Source organism: Oncorhynchus gorbuscha, linkage group LG11, assembly GCF_021184085.1.
Source record: "Oncorhynchus gorbuscha isolate QuinsamMale2020 ecotype Even-year linkage group LG11, OgorEven_v1.0, whole genome shotgun sequence".
NCBI lineage: Eukaryota > Metazoa > Chordata > Actinopteri > Salmoniformes > Salmonidae > Oncorhynchus > Oncorhynchus gorbuscha.
Window position 1 is genome coordinate 44,582,231 of NC_060183.1, and position 22,140 is coordinate 44,604,370.

Sequence of the window (22,140 nt, forward strand, 5' to 3'; positions counted from 1 at the left end):
TGACCTCTAAAGCGATCCTCTAACCACTGCTATATCATGACGATGTTGACCCAACCCTGTGTGCGTCTGTCTGTCTCTGCAGCTTCATGACCCCCCTACACGTGGCTGCTGAGAGGGCCCACAATGACATCATGGAGGTGTTGCAGAAACATGGAGCAAAGGTACAGTGTTCACCTCACCCATCCATCCCTTCTGCCATGCTCTCTACTGGTCTTGCTGCTTGTATCAGCAAAAGGGACAAGTACAATGGAAAATACTTAATCGGAGTGTAAATCTGCAGCCGTTTGAGTGAACCCAGACCCTGTGAGACGGGATGTTTTTCTAACAAAAAAAAGGCTGAGATCTGTCTCCTCAGTGTCCGGGTGGGTCTGAAGTTACCACTTGTTTTAGAGCTCAGTCATTTATAGTATTATTGAGACCAACGACGGGACGGACTGGGGGGAAAGACTGTCCTCCTGGCCGATCAACTGCCTGCTGAGAGCTCCATCAGATAAGAATGAGCAGATGGATGGAGTGTTCAGAGCCTGCCAGCCCCCCTGAAGAGCCCGTCCTCACCTTCACAGGCGGTCCTTCCCTCATGCAGACCTAGTGCAGACCCAGTTCCACAATGTTTCAAAGCCAGACAGCCACTAAAGAGAATCCTCTTGATAGCTTCCCTCAATGGAATTCTCTCAATAGCGTGAGTTGTGTTTTTATATGACTTTCTAAAGAAAGACGTCAGAGACGGACACGAGAGAAAGGCTCCTGGGTGCTTTTGACAGTTGAGTATCTATCCAGAGAAGAGAAGCCTCCAAACAGTGGTATTTTGTCTGTCATGTCTGGGCTTGTCTTATTCATAGTTATAAGGGGAGGTAGCTCCCCCCACAGAGGCCCAGCACTACTTAACTGGTTAGGGAGCATGACAGATGGAACATCTGAGCAGAGCAGGCAGCCTGTTAAACTCGCTGCCGGTATACGGTGTGTAAATGGAAGAGTTGATCAGTTTTAAGTGCCTGTATTAGAAAGCATTGGCTGCGCAGTAACATGCTATACATGTTACAGGGTCTCCGACTCCAAATGTGCATGTAATTTACAGTATTAATGTTCATGACCGCTATGTTTGATGTACAGTTACAAGGATGACATGTCAAAACCTGTGTTGCTCTGAACAGAATTAGCCTATGCTGTGAAGAAATGTAGCCCAAAACACACCTGAATGCGCTAATGACTATTCTATGTGCACCAAAATTACTACCGTTTCCCCGGAGTGCGTTGTGTAGGCCCCTAAAAAATACCTTTCATTTTTATTCTGTTTATTCCGTTCATATTTTTCTGTTTTCCCCTGTGTTTTTTTCTTCCGTTTTATTTGTTGCTCTCAAAATCACACTTATTTATAGAAAAACAACAACATTTGGTGTTCTAAGTCCACATCAATGCTTAAACCACATCAGGAGACCACTTTTGAGGTCTAGGAAAAATACATAAAACATTGGGGTGAATTGAACCTTTTACAGCAAGTGCACACCAGCAAGCGCTCATGTGATTGTTGAGTTTGCATAACACATGGCCACTGGATTGATGCAAATAATCATGATGTCATTCTGCCAGGTAGGAGTAGGCTACTAAGTAGTTAGCATTTAATTGAGAGGGTTTTTGGGAAGGCCTTTCCATCTCTACCAGAAGGTTATTATTAGCATCATCGCTAACGGCTACACAAAGTGTAGACCTGCCCATTTCCGTGCCGTTTCAGAAGTTGCAGGAAAATACAATTCACTGATGCATTTTGTTAATGTCTTTTTGATTAACTTGGGCAAATGAATGAGTTTTCTTATAAGTTCAATACATTTAGTTGATTTCCTATTGAGTTTGATACATTTTTTGAGTATTTCATTCCATTTTTATGTCTGGATTTCATGGTTCCATCCACGTTGTCTGCAGTGCCGATTGTACAGGGCCCAACTTTCGAAAGCGTGACACTGTAACATGGTATTTTCTAAATTAGCTAGTCATGCCGGCAATAGAACACGCGTTCAAATTATACCCATCCGACCCAGATTGCGATTTATAATGGACCGTTCTTGGATTGCGTAAACAACAACAGTGATTCAGTGATGGTGGGGATGCAGGGCTGTGTTCCAAACAAAACAACAACAGTGATTCAGTGATGGTGGGGATGCAGGGCTGTGTTCCAAACAAAACAACAACAGTGATTCAGTGATGGTGGGGATGCAGGGCTGTGTTCCAAACAAAACAACAGCAGTGATTCAGTGATGGTGGGGATGCAGGGCTGTGTTCCAAACAAAACAACAACAGTGATTCAGTGATGGTGGGGATGCAGGGCTGTGTTCCAAACAAAAAACAACAGTGATTCAGTGATGGTGGGGATGCAGGGCTGTGTTCCAAACAAAACAACAGCAGTGATTCAGTGATGGTGGGGATGCAGGGCTGTGTTCCAAACAAAATAACAACAGTGATTCAGTGATGGTGGGGATGCAGGGCTGTGTTCCAAACAAAATAACAACAGTGATTCAGTGATGGTGGGGATGCAGGGCTGTGTTCCAAACATAACAATAGCAGTGATTCAGTGATGGTGGGGATGCAGGGCTGTGTTCCAAACAAAACAATACGGATGTCCTTGCTCTAGTTCCTCAATGGCACAGCTTGGGGAGCTCAAGCAAGCACCTTTTATAATTAAAGGCGCTCTTCTTTGAGTCAGAAAAGTGCACTGGAATGACTTAGGAGCTGTGCCTACTTTGGAGATGTGTGTGACCACTTGGAGACACCAGTGAGACCTCTCACTCAAACCCTTTCATTTTTGGTATTTTATGTTGAACCTACCCCACATTTTCTATGAATATCGTTCTAGTCTTACTGAATATATCCAGAGGCCTTTCAGATTTCGCAACAAATGCTGCGAAAAGTACAGTAAAATGTCAAATGAGTTCTGTTGTCCTCGCCTTTTGGTCTGATCATTTCCCCGTCATCTCTCTTCAATTTCTACCATGATTATGCTTCTCATGTTTATTTTGTTAGAAGCATTTCAATTTGGCCCTATTCAAAGAGGCCAATTCCCATGAGAATGCAGGGTTAACAAGTAAAGTCGAGCAGCGCCTGGTGTTGGAGTTTTGCTGCTGTGCTCTGATCAGTGGGTCTGTGGGGAGCAGCGCTGTGGTGTGAGTATGTTCTAAGCAGAGCCTCCCCTTTCATTTGGAGTTGTACAATCAGTAATAAATCGAAATGAGAATATCCCAGCAGCTAAGGGAAACGAAGACGGGGCAGAATAAATACAAGTCAGGCAGGAAGTCATCTCAGACTTGAAACGCTCTGCTCTGGTACACAATTGTACAGTGAGACGAGCATACATTTATACACGTGCATATGCAGTTGACCTCCCAAACACACACACACACACACACACAATAACACTATCTCTCCCAGTTCCTGCTCGGTGCTGATAGTCTCTGAAGAGCTCTAGCAGCCCGAGGGCTCGGCTGATTAATTATTGTTTGTGTTCATTTCAAAATGCGTGAATTTAGTTGCACAGCTCAATCCCCACAACTCTCAACTCCTCTCCCTCTCATCTCCTCACTCTTTTCTGCTCTCCCTCCCTTTCTCCCTCCCTCTCTCAGATGAATGCCCTGGACACCTTGGGGCAGACAGCCCTGCACCGTGCTGCAATGGCGGGACACCTCCAGACCTGCAGGCTGTTGCTGAGCTACGGAGCAGACGCCTCCATCCTCTCACTGCAGGGCTTCACCGCCTCACAGATGGGCAACGAGGCCGTGCAGCAGATACTCGATGGTACGGAGAGCGAGAGGGCGTGTGTGTGTGTTACTCTAAGACACTGGTTGGTGATACTGTGACGTTGTACTTCTCTCTCTCCCCCAGAAAATGTACCAGTGAGGAACTCTGACGTAGACTATCGTCTCCTGGAGGCAGCTAAAGCTGGAGACATGGACACTGTAAAGGTAGGATTCTCATTTAAGTCGGGGTGTGTGTGTGTGTCCCTACTATAGGTATAGCGAGCTGACTCATAGGAAAAAAAGAAGGCTAATAAGCAAGTTTACATGACATGCCCAGGACCCGTTGATATGGAAACTGTTATTTGATTTTCTGCTACTCCGTGTTCTGGTGTATGAACTCACTGGACTGCGTCGCCTTCAGCTCAAGATATTCTGAGAATATCTTGTTTTTGAAAACTTGCCAGTTTCATCACGGCTGCTTTTGCCGGTTTGATCTGAACTAGGCTTTGGTCTCACAGCTCACACTAATACTCTCATTCTGCCTGCAGACAGCTTGTGCTGCTGTCAGAATGTTGAGTGTGTCACTCTTTAGACTGCTTCTCTCTCCCCCTCTCTGTGTGTGTGCACTTCCCACGCGTGTGTGACCATGCTCTCTGCAGACTTCCTGTGCGACTGTCAGAATGTAAACTGATTCTCTCCTTGCAGTCGTTGTGCTCTCCACAGAATGTAAATTGTCGGGACCTGGAGGGTCGTCACTCCACGCCGCTGCACTTCGCCGCTGGCTACAACCGTGTGGCGGTGGTGGAGTACCTGCTGCATCATGGGGCCGACGTCCACGCTAAAGACAAGGGGTGAGTCTTTCTGGCTGGCTGGCTAGTTGTCTTTCTGTAGCCATCTTGTTTGCTCAGGAATCTATATGTCTGTCTATCACCTTCTGTCTCGGCAGTGATTTAATCTTCTCCGCTCCACCACTCCCCCCCCCCCAGATGATATAGAATCTCCATCAAAGATGTTATCGCTCTGTTGTGTTTCCTCAGGCTATGTCTCTTATTAGACCCAAGACATTTCAGAGTAGGTAGAAGCTCATCACTTTCTAACCCTCCCTCCTCTGTGTCTCCCTTTGCTCTCTCCCTTTTTCTCCCTCTCTATCACTTTCTATCCTCTCTCCCTCCCTCACCGTCTCTGTGCAGAGGTCTGGTGCCCCTGCACAATGCCTGCTCCTACGGTCACTACGAGGTGGCTGAGTTGCTGGTGAGACACGGGGCGTCGGTGAACGTAGCAGACCTGTGGAAGTTCACCCCTCTCCACGAGGCAGCAGCCAAGGGCAAATATGAGATCTGCAAGCTGCTCCTCAAGGTATGTCCTGTCTAAAACCGAGTTTGTCAGTCCCCTCAGTCTCTGCAGACTGTCACACGCTTTCTCAACCTCTCTCTGTCTCCCTCCATCTCTCCCTCTCTCTCTGTTTTAAGCCATTTTTTACAGAGAGAAATTCATAACGCTTCAGTATTAGAATTTTACCACATGTTAAAGCCCAGTGGTAGTTACACTGTTTATTACGGCTGAATAGCAGACAGGAACACCACTTGTGTTTTATGGGCTTTTTTTTCATTAGATCTCCGGTCAGGAAAACATCACTCGAGAAGGGTGTTTAAAAGGCGCTTTAGAGATGGGCCGCGGTGATCGGCAAAGGTCTCATAGACTGCAATGTGGGTAGGGCGGCAAAACGCAAGAGGTTTTGCAAGCGGCGCAGTGTGTTGCACTTGCTCCCATGAGCGGTGCCACTGGCTCGAGCGCCCGTTAGATGAAATTGGCCGATGTCTTGAGCGGCCACCGGGCGTGGTTGACCAATTAGCAGAGTTCATCTTGTCAGCCAATCAAGCAATGTTTTAATGACAACATTTGAGCAGACAACAACCGGGACACTGGTCTCTACACGCGGTAGGTGGATCTTCTTTCGTTTCAGTTGCCATTTACCGGGGCCCGTTTGTAAGCACCTTTTTTTATGGTTTTGTTCATCATTAGGGTTAAGCAGGTCCCAATTGATGTGAGTTCTAAAATCATAAGGACCTCAGAAACATATGCGTCTGAGCTGTGAGCTGGGGAGTTATTTTTGGTAGCGTTATCTTACAAGAACGCCAAGAACTGCTGGAACGTGTTACTTCCCACCTCCTGGTTAGAGGGACAAGTGTCGCATAGAACTGGATGCACATGATAAGAAATGACTCCGTCACCTCAATCATCAACTGTGACAATTTCTATCTAAAGAGAGCTTGTTTGTTTAGTTTCGCCCATCACCCAAACATCTAACTGTGCCTAACTGCAGCAGTCAAGAGGCATACTTCCTTCCGTATCTATTTGGACAGTGAAGCTAAAATAACAAAGGTACTCCTGCTTTTTGTATTTGAGATGAAATGTTTCATCTAACGCGTCAGTACAGCATGTCACTTTCTATTTGAGGGTATATTCATACATAACTGTTTCACCATTTAGAAATGAAAGCACTTTATGTATCTTGTCTGCCTATTCGAATATGTCATAGGGATTATGACAAATTCCCTTACAGGGTATTAAAGTAGTCCAAAAGTTTAGCATTGGGTCCCATATTCCTATCATCCAATGATCACATCAAGCTTGCGACTCCACAAACTCGTTGGATTCATTTGCATTTGTTTGGAGTTATGTTTTCTTCCCCCAATAGGAACTTTTGATTTGATCTCAAATCCATTTGATCTCAAATCCAAAATGCTGGAGTATAGAGCCAAATGTAAAAATGTAGCATCACAGTTCAAATACATAGAGAAAGAGTGTCTATTCAGTGCTTTTCCTTAGCAATCCATGACAAGTCTCTCTGCTCTGCTGGTTCCCTCAGCATGGGGCGGACCCGACCAAGAAGAACCGTGACGGCAACACTCCGCTGGACATGGTGAAGGAGGGGGACACGGACATCCAGGACCTGCTGAGAGGAGACGCTGCCCTGCTGGACGCTGCAAAGAAGGGCTGTCTGGCCCGCGTTCAGAAACTCTGCAGCCCAGAGAACATCAACTGTAGAGACACCCAGGGACGCAACTCCACCCCCCTGCACCTTGCAGGTAAGCCACCAAGACATAGCCAGGGGCACATAGACCCATCTAGTTTGACGTCTGTTACTGATCTTCTGTTAACAATTATCAATGGCTGTTATACTTGTCAAAATGGCCAGATTTGATGAATAGCTTAATCAAATCAAATGTTTATTTGGCCCATGCTTCGTAAAAAACGAGTGTAGACTAACGGTGAAATGCTTGCTTACGGGTCCTTTTCCCACAATGCGCCGTTAAAGATAAAACATACAAATTGTGACACGTGGAAAAAATACACTGTGAAATGATGGCAGATACGTTAAGATCAGCGTAAAAAAAAACACACACACAAAATGGTCACGGGCCAATAAGACAGCTCCCATCCAGTGCAGCAGTCACATGCCATACCACGTCTAGTGTGACCTCATGGAAGCCACTGTATTTTCAATCCAGGCGTAAGTGGGATTCTAGATTCCCGCAGTGTGTGTGTATATACAGTGGGGCAAAAAAGTATTTAGTCAGCCACCAATTGTGCAAGTTCTCCCACTTAAAAAGATGAGAGAGGCCTGTTATTTTCATCATAGGTACACTTCATCTATGACAGACATTGTAGGATTTTTGATGAATTTACTTGCAAATTATGGTGGGAAAACAAGTATTTGGTCAATAACAAAAGTTTATCTCAATACTTTGTTATATACCCTTTGTTGGCAATGACAGAGGTCAAGCGTTTTCTGTAAGTCTTCACAAGGTTTTCACACACTGTTGCTGGTATTTTGGCCCATTCCTCCATGCAGATCTCCTCTAGAGCAGTGATGTTTTGGGGCTGTTGCTGGTCAACGCTGACTCTCAACTCCCTCCAAAGATTTTCTATGGGGTTGAGATCTGGAGACTGGCTAGGCCACTCCAGGACCTTGAAATGCTTCTTACGAAGCAATTCCTTCGCTGCCCGGGCGGTGTGTTTGGGATCATTGTCATGCTGAAAGACCCAGCCACGTTTCATTTTCAATGCCCTTGCTGATGGAAGGAGGTTTTCACTTAAAATCTCACGATACATGGCCTCATTCATTCTTTCATTTACACGGATCAGTCGTCCTAGTCCCTTTGCAGAAAAACAGCCCCAAAGCATGATGTTTCCACCCCCATGCTTCACAGTAGGCATGGTGTTCTTTGGATGCAACTCAGCATTCTTTGTCCTCCAAACACGACAAGTTGAGGTTTTACCAAAAAAGTTATATTTTGGTTTCATCTGACCATATGACATTCTCCCAATCTTCTTCTGGATCATCCAAATGCTCTCTAGCAAACTTCAGACGGGCCTGGACATGTACTGGCTTAAGCAGGGGGGACACGTCTGGCACTGCAGGATTTGAGTCCCTGGCGGCGTAGTGTGTTACTGATGGTAGGCTTTGTTACTTTGGTCCCAGCTCTCTGCAGGTCATTCACTAGATCCCCCCGTGTGGTTCTGGGAATTTTGCTCACCGTTCTTGTGATCATTTTGACCCCACGGGGTGAGATCTTGCGTGGAGCCCCAGATCGAGGGAGATTATCAGTGGCCTTGTATGTCTTCCATTTCCTAATAATTGCTCTCACAGTTGATTTCTTCAAACCAAACTGCTTACCTATTGCAGATTCAGTCTTCCCAGCCTGGTGCAGGTCTACAATTTTGTTTCTGGTGTCCTTTGACAGCTCTTTGGTCATGGCCATAGTGGAGTTTGGAGTGTGACTGTTTGAGGTTGTGTGGACAGGTGTCTTTTATACTGATAACAAGTTCAAACAGGTGCCATTAATACAGGTAACGAGTGGAGGACAGAGGAGCCTCTTAAAGAAGAAGTTTCAGGTCTGTGAGAGCCAGAAATCGTGCTTGTTTGTAGGTGACCAAATACTTATTTTCCACCATTATTTGCAAATAAATTCATTAAAAAACCTACATTTTCTGGATTTTTTTTTCTCATTGTCTGTCATAGTTGAAGTGTACCTATGATAAAAATTACAGGCCTCTCGTCTTTTTAAGCGGGAGAACTTGCACAATTGGTGGCTGACTAAAGACTTTTTTGCCCCACTGTAGGTCCGAATGGTCATGAGTGTGTGTAGCCAGATGGCCAAGGCTGTTGGACAAGTCTGCCCTCCCTGTGCCCGTGGAAGGCCGTGGCTCAGTGGAGGGGGGACAACAGATGGGTGAGGGTGAACAAACAGTCACAGGAGGCAACCGGGAATGGACCTGGGCTGGGACAACAGTCAACGGCTGACCTGACACAAACCTCACACCACACCATGTGTTTACTACAGTATGGCCTCTCTCTAGGTGGCGGATGATCAGGACAGACGTCCCTCGTTTCATGCGCTCACCCACTTTCTACCGCAGCTTGATTTCACAGTTAAATTAGCAACTTTTGACCGCGCGGCGGAAATGAAGATTGTGTGTGTGTGTGTGTGTGTGTGTGTGTGTGTGTGTGTGTGTGTGTGTGTGTGTGTGTGTGTGTGTGTGTGTGTGTGTGTGTGTGTGTGTGTGTGTGTGTGTGTGTGTGTGTGTGTGTGTGTGTGTGTGTGTGTGTGTGTGGTGATTCAACCGTTTAATTACATTTACATGCAATACTACCACTTAAACTTAGTGTCTCTCGTCTATCATTCACTTCCATTCTGCTAACTAGAGGTCCGTGCTGCAGTGGAGGTTTCGGAGGTCTTTAGTCTCCATAACACGGCAGCTCAATTATCTCCCCCAGCAGAACATTAAGTCCAAACACCCTGCTGCTGGGAGAGATGTGTGTGTTTAATAGTGTAAGAAGTGTGTGTGTGTGCCAAGCAGACATCTCCCCCCCTCATGTTCACAACCGTGAAGAGCTGAGAGGAGCGAGAGACCTAATCTATGAGAATGACTTTGATTAGCGGTCTCCTCATTAAAGTAGCAGTGAGAGAGTCTGAGAGTGTAAGCGACGCACACGCCCAGAGCCGTGTGTGGATCGGCATCGGGCTGCAGCTAATAATGAGTGTTAATTAGACTGGGTCCTGGAGGGGAGTCAACTAGAGGGAACAGTGTGCTCACCGTGCCTCCAACACACCGCTGCGGAACCGATTTCTGGATTTCTGTTCAATTTCTCACACCATAAATTGCTGCAGTGGTATAGGGTCACTTCTCCTTTGAAGCTGAGCTCGTTTGAGACCTTGAAAGAATACTGAGAAGGGGAGAGAGAGAGAGCGAGCTAGGGAGAGAGGGATTGAGATACCAGTGTCAGATGGAACACTGAGCCCCATGGTGCAAGAGTAATCCATGTTGCACCCTTTTCCTCGCAAAGGTCTCTGTAAAGTTTTGGCTGACCAAATGAGGCATTCATGGCAATACATATGAGCACATTTCGGTGTCTACATTAATCCATTGTGTGTTTCCCCCCCCCCACCAGCTGGCTACAATAACCTGGAGGTAGCAGAGTACCTGCTGGCGCATGGAGCTGATGTCAACGCCCAGGACAAGGGGGGCCTCATCCCCCTCCACAACGCTGCCTCTTACGGGGTGAGTGGCATAATCCATCATCTCGCCCCCCCCTTCCTCAATCCATGGAGCACAGCCCAAAAAGTGGACTATTACTTATAAACACCAGTGTGCCAATGACATTAACTGAGCCAATCAGAGCTCCTCTCTAGTCCTGTTCCCCCACACGGCCTCTCTGTGCTCCCTGCTTATGCCAAACTCTCTGTTGTGTTCCTGAGTGTGACACATTGTGTCGGGCGTGTAAATGTTGTGCTGTAGAGGTCCCTCCAAGGCCGAAGAATCTCATCAACTTTTCATACAACACTGCGTTTCATCATTCATTTAGTAGGGAAGCACTGCCGTGGCCCATTGAGGGAGGCGCGTTGTGAACACTGGCTGATATGGAGATGGTACGGAGAGTGGTCACAGGGAGAGAGAGAGCACAGCAGCACTGACAGGAAACACAATCTCGGTCTAAATCAAACAAGCAAAATAAATGTCCAAGCCATAACCAAACCCTCTGCCACCCTAAATCAAACGCATTCTCAGGGACAAGCCACAACCAACCCTTCTCCCACCCTAAATCAAACGCATTCTCAGGGACAGCTCTGACCATTGCGACGACACAGATGGGGAAACGTGGCCATTTGTTAAGCTAATAGGCAGTCCAAATGGCCGTTGTTTGTGTTCTTTATGCCATTTAGTCCAGTAGTAATGTGTAAGGGCCTGGTGACATGATTAGGCCCAAGCAGGAAGCTCGGAGCAGTCTGTTTTACGTAACAGCCCTGGGTTATGAGATGGCTCTCAGTCCAGTCCAGCGCCTGCTACCCTTGGCATGGGACCCGAGAACTGCTCCTGCTGCACAACTATCTGCCTGTGTGCTGCTCTGACTTCCATTGTGTAGGTGTGGAGTGTGTGCTCCTTAGGCCCATGGGTCAGCTGGTTGCTGGCAGGCCTTGGCTGACCTTGACTGGGCCTGTCCCGTCTATATTGCGTAGGGCCACTGTGTGGGTGTGCGTGACAGTGTGTGGTGGTGATGAAGTGTCAGTGGGCTCGGCTCAACACTGAGATGATCACAGAACACTAGAAACGTCAGACGTTGATAGGGTTTCTAAGTTCTCTCTTTCACTAAGTTAAGTCATTGAACTGATTCACTCCGTCATTCACTGAAGGATTTGTTTCTTACGGGTCATTCAGATTTGAGCCTAAACGCGTCCCTGTTGTTTCTCCCGCAGCACGTGGATATAGCTGCTCTCCTGATCAAGCACAACACGTGTGTGAACGCTACAGATAAGTGGGCCTTCACCCCCCTCCACGAGGCGGCTCAGAAAGGCCGGACCCAGCTGTGTGCTCTGCTATTGGCCCACGGAGCTGACCCTACAATGAAGAACCAGGAGGGACAGACGCCACTGGACCTGGCTACGGTACACACACACACGCACACACACACACACACACGCACACACACGTGTAATTACCTCTGTTAAATGGCCTCTCACAAAGTCACTCTGCCCTTTAATTCTGGAATACACAACCGTAGCTTGTTAGGATTTCCATCGTGTTCTGATATTAAGAAGTAATTCACTTTAGGCAATTAAGACCTTCCTTCAGATGAACGCGATAGATGGTTTACTGTGTAAATCAATGAATATGTTTATCATAGTATCCTCATTACATGTCTGTTTCTTGTCTCCTCTGTCTCAGGCTGATGACATCAGAGCGCTGCTGATTGATGCTATGCCTCCAGACGCCCTGCCCAGCTGCTTCAAGCCTCAGGCCACAGTGGTCAGCGCCTCGGTGGTCAGCGCCTCGGTGGTCAGCGCCTCGGTGGGCAGCGGCTCGGTGGGCAGCGGCTCGGTGGTCAGTGCAGCGGACATCTCTCCGGCCTCTACGCCATCCTGCCTGTCTGCAGCCAGCAGCATAGACAACCTGGCCGGTCCCCTCAGTGAGCTCACTGTGGTTGGAGCCACCGGGCCTGCAGACGGAGCCGCCGGGTCCGACAGGAAGGAAGGACAGCGTACGTAACCCTTCCGTCTTTTATATATCACAGATAGAAAATGATTCAACTTTGTATCCAGCCAAGAGTGGACATTTTCCCTCAGCATCACCATACAAAGTAGGCCATCAATGTGAAAAATGAAGACTCCCATAATACGGCAATACGTGTGAAAAATAGTTTGTCTGATTTGTCTGAGTAGACCGTATTAAGCCGTCATTTGACACATTGTCTGTTTTGTGTTTTATTCAACAGCCATCCTAGACATGAACATCAGCCAGTTCCTGAAGAGCTTGGGGTTGGAGCACCTGCGCGACATCTTCGAGAGGGAACAGGTAAATGCACGTATCCTAGTGGTCCCTGTACAAACCAATCACTTTCACTGTTTCCCATTCATACACCTCCGTCACTCACGTCTAAAAAGCTCAACTCTCAGTCAATCTGTCATCCGTGCCTCTCTGTCTGCAGCTGGCCTTTTTACTGGGCCTTCAGTCAGTCAGTCAGTAGTATTACTTGCCCCCTTATGCATAGACAGATCATCTCAGACAGGCTGAAATCAGACTTCACCGTGCTGCATGGCCAGACACTATGAAATTTCCCTCATGCTGCAGAGCAGACTGCACTCTCTCTCTCTCCCTCCCTCTCCCCCCTCTGTCTCTTTCTCTGCCTGTGTCTGCAGCAGCTCAAAGTGCCCGTGTCTCCGGCAGGGTAGTTTAGACTGACCTCTTCATCCCACCACTGATTGATTTTAGGGGGATGTTGGGTTCCATGCTGAGCGGCGTGTGGTGTTAGGGGTGTGCGGGACGACATGTCAGGTGAAATCAGGCTGGGGACATGGTAGCCATGCTGGAACAGAGAGGGATCTCATTTGCACATAGATGAGCAGAGGGATCCCTGCAGCGAGGGACCGGGAGCGAGGAGGGAGGTCAGGAGAGGAGAGCAAATCAGACCTTATTCAACCTTCCTGTCTCTCCTAAAGACAAGTTCAGAATCAGAGCAGCCAGGAAAGGAAAGGAAAGGAAAGGAAAGGAAAGGAAAGGAAAGGGAAAGGAAGAAGTTACATGAAGGAAGGGGTTTACTGCTAAAGGAAAAAGTTCTAGTCTTTCAGATGTAGAGAAGCTTATGAGATGAAAGTGGAGTGGTTTGTTCTCGTAGCAGATTGGTTTTTGGTTCCTCACCATTATCACTGCATTACAGATTCCCGCTCCAGCTGTTGAGTGTTTTGTTCTATATTTTTATTTTGTTTTATTTTTAATCCCAGCCCCACCCCGCAGTTGGCCTTTTGGTAGGCCGTCATTGTAAATAAGAATTTGTTCTTAACTGACTTGCCTAGTTAAATAAAGGTTAAATAACATATATACCACAAGCCTGTCCTCCCCAATTAAGGTGACACCAACCTCCTGTGCTGCGTTATCACATCTGTATGTTAGTCACACGTGGGGGGTTCCTTTTCCTGATTGATTAGACAGGGCCAGTGGCCCGGGTGTCAGTGTGTGACAGACCTGTCTTACTTGTGATGGATAGCCAAGGAGGAGGCTATTTGAGATTGGGAGTGTCAGAGAGAGAAGAGGTGATTCAGCCTTAGAGGATATATGCTCAGGGAATAGAAATTATGAAGTGTGTCAGCCCACACACTCACACCACGGCCTCTTCATAGTTTCTCTATATTACACTCTCTCTATGTGATTGTGTGAGCGTTTGTTTGTCCATATCTGAAGGTTTGTTTTTGGTGAATAGACGAGATGATGCTGTGTTAAGGATGAGGATTCTCCAGTGTTGTTGATCAGTGAATATGCATTTGAGTAGTGAGTTACCCATTTTAAACCCCTCTCTTCTCCTCAACCACTGGCTAAGTGTATCCCCTCAGTGGCTGGAGAGATTTGACACAACTCCCTGCACTGGCCAGATGAGTGAGGGTTGACACAGACCGAGAGGGAGAGAGACTGCTCTAAACCATATCTTGTCATATCTTGGTAGAAATGGGTCATGGTCGGCTGCAGGGCTAGAAATGGTGGCCAGCAAGTACATTTAACCAGAGAACTAAGATAAATCTACAATTTTTTCTGGAATTTGTTGATATTCTTCTTTCTGAATGTTACATTATTTGTAGCGGTCTGTGACTTGCTATTCTCTGCACTGTCACCGTCTCTTCGTTCTAATGATATTATGATTGGATGCATTTCTTTGGAGAGCCACTCCGATTTGCTGTGTTTGGGATGCTCTGTCTCAGCTCCTGTTCTTGATTGGCTGATTGTTCTGTTTCCGTGCAGATTACGCTGGATGTCCTGGCCGATATGGGCCACGAGGAGCTGAAGGAGATTGGGATCAACGCCTACGGTCACCGCCACAAACTCATCAAAGGCATGGAGAGACTCCTGGGAGGACAGCAAGGTCAGAGAGCCAGATCTCAGCCAAGATACTGCCAGCCGGATCGTTTTCCATTCATCTCATCCCTTATTGATTTCATATTTAAGAACTCTCTTATACAGTATATAGTGGCTTAATTGGCCACACTGGCTTAATCCAGAGAGTCTAAGGTTATTTAGGAGGACTGTTTAACCTCTTATGAAGTAATACTAGACATGCACTCTGCTCCTTACCCATTCCCAATGTCGCTCAGTACAGCCTGCTACTCAGAGGACACCACCTTTAGCTCTGTGTTATTGTGCTTTCTCGTGGAGTTCGATAAATGTATTGAAGTGTCACTCCACTATGACACAGTAATACAAAAGACAGATTTTTTTTAAATATTTTGAAACCACATTGTGGACCAATCAAAATGAGTTATGAGACACTGAAAACAAACAGTCAAGCATGGGACAGGCGTCGTCTATACTCCACTACTACACTACATATTCTGTGTACGCTGCCTGCACCTGCCCGCCCGTCCAGCATCACTACTCTGGACGGTTCTTATGTGGACAACTACAAATACCTAGGTGTCTGGTTAGACTGTAAATTCACCTTCCAAGACTCACATCAAACATCTCCAATCCAAAGTTAAATCTAGAATTGGCTTCCTATTTCTCAACAAAGCCTCCTTCACTCATGCTGCCAAACAGACCCTCGTAAAACTGACTATCCTACTGATCCTCGACTTCGGCGATGTCATTTACAAAATAGCCTCCAATACCCTACTCAGTAAATTGGATGCGGTCTATCACAGTGCCATCTGTTTTGTCACCAAAGCCCCATTTACTACCCACCACTGCGACCTGTACACTCTTGTTGGCTGGCCTTCGCAAACCCACTGGCTCCAGGTCATCTTCAAGACCCTGCTCGGTAAAGTCCCCCCTTATCTCAGCTCGCTGGTCACCATAGCAGCACCCAATATCTCTCTAGTCACCCCCAAAACCAATTCCTACTTTGGCCGCCTCTCCTTCCAGTTCTCTGCTGCCAATGACTGGAACGAACTGCAAAAATCTCTGAAACTGGAAACGCTTATCTCCCTCACTAGCTTTAAGCACCAGCTGTCAGAGCAGCTCACAGATTACTGCACCTGTACATAGCCCGTCTATAATTTAGCCCAAACAACTACCTCTTACCCTACTGTATTTATTTATTTATTTATTTATTTATTTTGCTCCCTTATTTCTACTTTGTGGGAAAAAATAAAACAAGTACAGTGGACAAAAGGTCAATTAGGCAATTTATAGAGAAACGTCTTCGTTGGAGGATAAGGCTTTGGTGCGGGCATTTACATTGTTACCTGATACAATTTCACATGATTAATTATCCTCATATGCTGTGCTCTCGTCCCTCTGCTCCAGGTGCTAACCCGTACCTCACGTTCCACTGTGCCAGTCAGGGTACGGTGCTCATAGACCTGGCCACTGACGATAAGGAGTTCCAGTCTGTAGAGGAGGAGGTATGTGCTATAACTATAGCTCTCCTCTACCATGTAAACACTGCAGACGTAGCCCTGATTTGGTCCAAGGGCTACTTGCTCAGTCGGCAGCGCAACGACGCAGATCATTTCCTCAATCGAACGGACAATCGAAAAAAGGCCTTTGTCCAATTAGATTCTATCAGTGTTAGAAGTGGACACGGTCGACTTGGGAGAAGTAAGGACATCGGACCAAAAGCTCTGTCATGACACCTCTGTCTTTACCGTCCTCACAGTTGCAAAGTACGATCCGAGAGCACCAGGACGGCGGCAACGCAGGTGGGGTCTTCAGCAGGTACAACATCCTAAAGGTGAGTCGTAGGCGTCTGGAGAGGAGACAACCTCCCCAAATCCCTATTCCTCCTCAATAAACACCTCTCTAATAACTGGTAATAAGACGAAGATTTGAGCACGTGGGCAGTTCTGTTGAGTCTGACTGTGTGCGCTCTGTCCGTCTGTAGATCCAGAAGGTGGTGAATAAGAAGTTGAGGGAGAGGTACTCGCACAGACAGAAAGAGATCGCTGACGAAAACCACAACCACCACAACGAGCGCATGCTCTTCCACGGTAGTTTTTAAAATTTACCCAGTACCTCTACCATTTACCCAGTACCTCTACCATTTACCCAGTACCTCTACCATTTACCCAGTACCTCTACCATTTACCCAGTACCTCTACCATTTACCCAGTACCTCTACCATTTACCCAGTACCTCTACCATTTACCCAGTACCAATACCATTTACCCAGTACCAATACCATTTACCCAGTACCTCTACCATTTACACAGTACTTCTACCATTTACACAGTACCTCTACCATTTACCCAGTACCAATACCATTTACCCAGTACCTCTACCATTTACACAGTACCTCTACCATTTACCCAGTAGCTCTACCATTTACACAGTAGCTCTACCATTTACACAGTACCTCTACCATTTACCCAGTACCTCTACCATTTACCCAGTACCTCTACCATTTACCCAGTACCTCTACCATTTACCCAGTACCTCTACCATTTACCCAGTACCAATACCATTTACCCAGTACCAATACCATTTACCCAGTACCTCTACCATTTACCCAGTACTTCTACCATTTACCCAGTACTTCTACCATTTACCCAGTACCAATACCATTTACCCAGTACCAATACCATTTACCCAGTACCTCTACCATTTACCCAGTACCTCTACCATTTACCCAGTACCAATACCATTTACCCAGTACCAATACCATTTACCCAGTACCTCTACCATTTACCCAGTACCTCTACCATTTACCCAGTACCTCTACCATTTACCCAGTAGCTCTACCATTTACCCAGTAGCTCTACCATTTACACAGTACCTCTACCATTTACACAGTACCTCTACCATTTACACAGTACCTCTACCATTTACACAGTACCTCTACCATTTACACAGTACCTCTACCATTTACACAGTACCTCTACCATTTACACAGTACCTCTACCATTTACACAGTACCTCTACCATTTGCCCAGTACCTCTACCATTTACCCAGTACCTCTACCATTTACCCAGTACCTCTACCATTTACCCAGTACCTCTACCATTTACCCAGTACCAATACCATTTACCCAGTACCAATACCATTTACCCAGTACCAATACCATTTACCCAGTACCAATACCATTTACCCAGTACCAATACCATTTACCCAGTACCAATACCATTTACCCAGTACCAATACCATTTACCCAGTACCAATACCATTTACCCAGTACCAATACCATTTACCCAGTACCAATACCATTTACCCAGTACCAATACCATTTACCCAGTACCAATACCATTTACCCAGTACCTCTACCATTTACCCAGTACCTCTACCATTTACCCAGTACCTCTACCATTTACCCAGTACCTCTACCATTTACCCAGTACCTCTACCATTTACCCAGTAGCTCTACCATTTACCCAGTAGCAATACCATTTACCCAGTAGCAATACCATTTACCCAGTACCAATACCATTTACCCAGTACCAATACCATTTACCCAGTACCAATACCATTTACCCAGTAGCTCTACCATTTACCCAGTACCAATACCATTTACCCGGTACCTCTACCATTTACCCATTACCTCTACCATTTACCCAGTACCTCTACCATTTACCTATCGTTTCTGTTGAAGAGAGACAATTCTCTTACCACTTTTGATTCTGAATGAGGGTTTCCCCCCCCTTCCTCTGCCAGGCTCTCCATTCATCAACGCCATCATCCATAAGGGTTTTGACGAGCGGCATGCCTACATCGGGGGCATGTTCGGCGCGGGCATCTATTTTGCAGAGAACTCCTCCAAGAGTAACCAGTACGTGTACGGGATCGGAGGGGGCACGGGCTGCCCCACTCACAAAGACCGCTCCTGCTACGTCTGCCACAGGTCAGACTCACTCCAGACGTTCCTTAATGATGTGTGACGTGTAGCCTGTTCTGCAAGCAGAGGCTGTTTGTATGCTGCTGTTTCTAATCCATCTGGTGTTGTGTATTGCAGCCAATTGTATGTGCACTTCCGATGTGTGTGTGTGTTATGAATGATCTCAAGTTGTGTAATGTTCTGGCGTGTGTTATGTTGTTTATTACAGGGAGGTGTATGTTTTGTTCTAATGTGTGTGTGTGTGTGTGTGTGTGTGTGTGTGTGTGTGTGTGTGTGTGTGTGTGTGTGTGTGTGTGTGTGTGTGTGTGTGTGTGTGTGTGTGTGTGTGTGTGTGTGTGTGTGTGTGTGTGTGTGTGTGTGTGTGTGTGTGTGTGTGTGTGTGTGTGTGTGTGTGTGTGTGTGTGTGTGTGTGTTGTGTGTGTGTTGTGTGTGTGTTGGGTTGTTGTGTGTTGCAGGCAGTTGTTGTTCTGCAGGGTGACCCTGGGTAAGTCCTTCCTCCAGTTCAGTGCCATGAAGATGGCCCACGCCCCCCCTGGACACCACTCTGTGATTGGCCGGCCCAGCGTCAATGGACTGGCCTACGCAGAGTACGTAATCTACAGAGGAGAACAGGTCAGTGTAACACACACACACACCTTTCACAAGAGCCACGGTTCCACAGTGCAAGTCTGTCGAAAAGCACATACTGTAGATGTGTTGAGACTGTATGGTTGGTGTCTATAATGACAATGACTGTACTCTCCCACTGTATTCCTCAGGCGTACCCAGAGTACCTAATCACGTATCAGATCCTGAAGCCAGAGAGCACACCCTCATCCACAGCCGGAGAAGAACAGAAGTCCTAGTCCAGACTGAACCAGACCAACTCACACCCACCTTTACTGGGAAAGAACCAACCACAGAGACTCTTACCAGAAACACTTCACACATTCTGGGCTGAGCCGGGACAAACCCCAGCCCCTTAACTCAACTCTACACCAATGGAAAGATTTCTTTCCTCCACTTGTTTTGTTGTTGTTCCATTTCACTATAAACAACCAGTTTCTCACAACCACCACCCATTTATTCTTTCCTCATCCTACTTCAGTGTTTACATGAAAATGTTGCCTTCCCGGGAAATCGTCTCAAGTCATGTTGTCGCCCCCTAGTGCCCATCTCCCGGTCTCTCGCTCATGGTTGCTCTTTGTTGTCACTGGTTAAGGCCAAATAGAGAGAACCAAATGGATAATGTTTAGGTCAGACATTGGGACTCGAAGCTCATTGGTTAGTGGTTAAGGTTAGAGATGGGGACTCATAGCTCATTGGTTAGTGGTTAAGGTTAGAGATGGGGACTCACAGCTCATTGATAAGCAGTTAGGGTCTGTGATGAGGACCCATGCCAGTCTGCCTTTACCTGAGTGTTAGCTGCCCTAATGAAGCCTGGCAGAGGCTTCTCTACCTATCCCTCAGACAAGGATAGAGATTAGGGTGGGTGTAGTAGTGCATATACTAGCCTCACTCAGAGCCATGTGTCTTCAACAAGCCTGGCAAGGGAAGCTGCAGTATACAGACCCCAAACACAGATCATGTGTTACTAAAAAGACAACCAATGGCCTCTCCCTTTCCTTTCCAGCACACTAATATTTTAAGCAAAAAACTCATAAAAGCATTAGACCTCATTTATGATATTAACTGTATTATTTTATGATATTTTCAAGTTGGTTTTACGTTATTGTTTTGACTTTGTTTTTAGAGATGTGTACACTATAATGGGACCATGTCAAAACGGGGGACCTGCCGGTTTTTGACCCCTTTCTGATTATTTTTTTAAAAGTTGAGGTGATATATAGTATTCCTCTCTGGGACCATTAAGGGTTTTCTCTCCATTCCTGGATTTGATGGAACATCCTCTAAAAGGTTTCAGATTGGGAACAAAAAGAAAGTGGGATTGAGACTCGAATGGAGTCATGTGAGAAAGTACAGCGAGCTATGACACCTGTAAAACTCTTATAATTTCTATTATTTGTATTATTATAACGTTACTTTGCACAAGAAAACACTGAACATCGGACTTTTCATGACCATTGCCCATCCAGTCAAGCTCATCTTTTAATGGATTTGCACTTTTTAACGGGAATGATTTTTAAGTTATTTGAAAATTAATTGAAAATAACGTTGGAAAAAAAGATGTCCAGTATTGTACAGTGTGTAGCAGACGATGCCTTTGTAAAGCTCACCATGTTGTTAACGGATGAAGAGTGGGCTGTATTAGTACTGTAAATTAAGTGGGGGTTTTTGTGGATCTTTAATGCTTTGGGTTTTTCTGGGATGAAATAGATTTTTTTTAGTTGAGTGAGTTTCTCAATTGTACCGTCTTAAGATTGTACCTGGATGAACTGTTTGCAGCTGTGTTTTCATCTTTTCTTTGTCACTATTTGCCATATTCGTCCCTCTGCTCTTTGTCCTCTTTCTGAGGCGTAAACAATAACTTTTCTTACTTCCTGCTGGATTTGTCTACCATCCTCTGGGAGATGGCAGTTTGAAGCGACAGAAGTAGTAGTGGCTGATTTGAATTGAAAGACGGTGTCTCGGTCTCCTCTCACTAGCTGAGCTCTATCTGCATCTTGCTGCTGTGGTACTGTGCTTTCCCTATTGTTTCCACTGCTAGGATCACTAGTCCTCCATAACTGCCTGTGCTTTCCCTATTGTTTCCACTGCTAGGATCACTAGTCCTCCATAACTGCCTGTGCTTTGACCGGAATTTTAACACATCTGTTACTACAGCCTAGCCTGGAGTGATTCCCAAATGGCAAATATGTGTCCCAAATGGCGCCCTAAACCCTATATAGTACACTATTGGCATTGGTCAAAGGTTATACACTATATAAGGAATAGGGTGCCATTTGGGATGGAACCGTGGTCTCAATCCCCCCCCCCCCCAACCCCCGCGTTCCTTCAGACCAACAGCGCCTGGAGAGAGCCTCGCTGCCTCTACCTACTTCCTACTACAGTTTCTTATCTTATTTTACCACCGGTTATTTTGTTTTCCTGTTGCTGAAAGATCCTGCAATGACCCACTCACAGCTGATCTGCAGACTAATGTAACACTCCTCAGTGTTGTAGAGTCTTAATAAAGTACATAACGTCACATCCGACCAATGCCTATTCCCTGCTACTTTACTCACGATGAAGTAGTTCACTGAAGATCGTTCCGTCTTAATGTTAGACTTTGAATGGCTTTTGTTGAAGTTAAATGCACAGCATATAAGTGTCCCGCTTAAGGAGCAGGGCCTTGTATTGGCTACACTACATACTGTACAGGACATTCATGGAAATGTCTAGATTAGACACTGAAACAGTATTGTCCATGCTATGCATTCCTGTAGAGGGTCAAATTCATTTCATTAGACACTGAAATAGTATTGTCCATGCTATGCATTCCTGTAGAGGGTAAAATTCATTAGACACTGAAACAGTATTGTCCATGCTATGCATTCCTGTAGAAGGTAAAATTCACTAAACACTAAATCCGTATTGTCCATGGTATGCATTCCTGGAGGGTAAAATTCACTAGACACTGAAACAGTATTGTCCATGCTTTGCATTCCTGTAGAGGGTAATTGATT

At 46.1% G+C, this 22,140-nt stretch overlaps 1 pseudogene; it reads left to right on the plus strand.

Annotated features, from left to right (window-relative positions):
• Positions 1-21,669, plus strand: part of LOC124048723 — a 120,248-nt pseudogene extending 98,579 nt beyond the window's left edge.
• Positions 21,670-22,140: the final 471 nt, after the last annotated feature.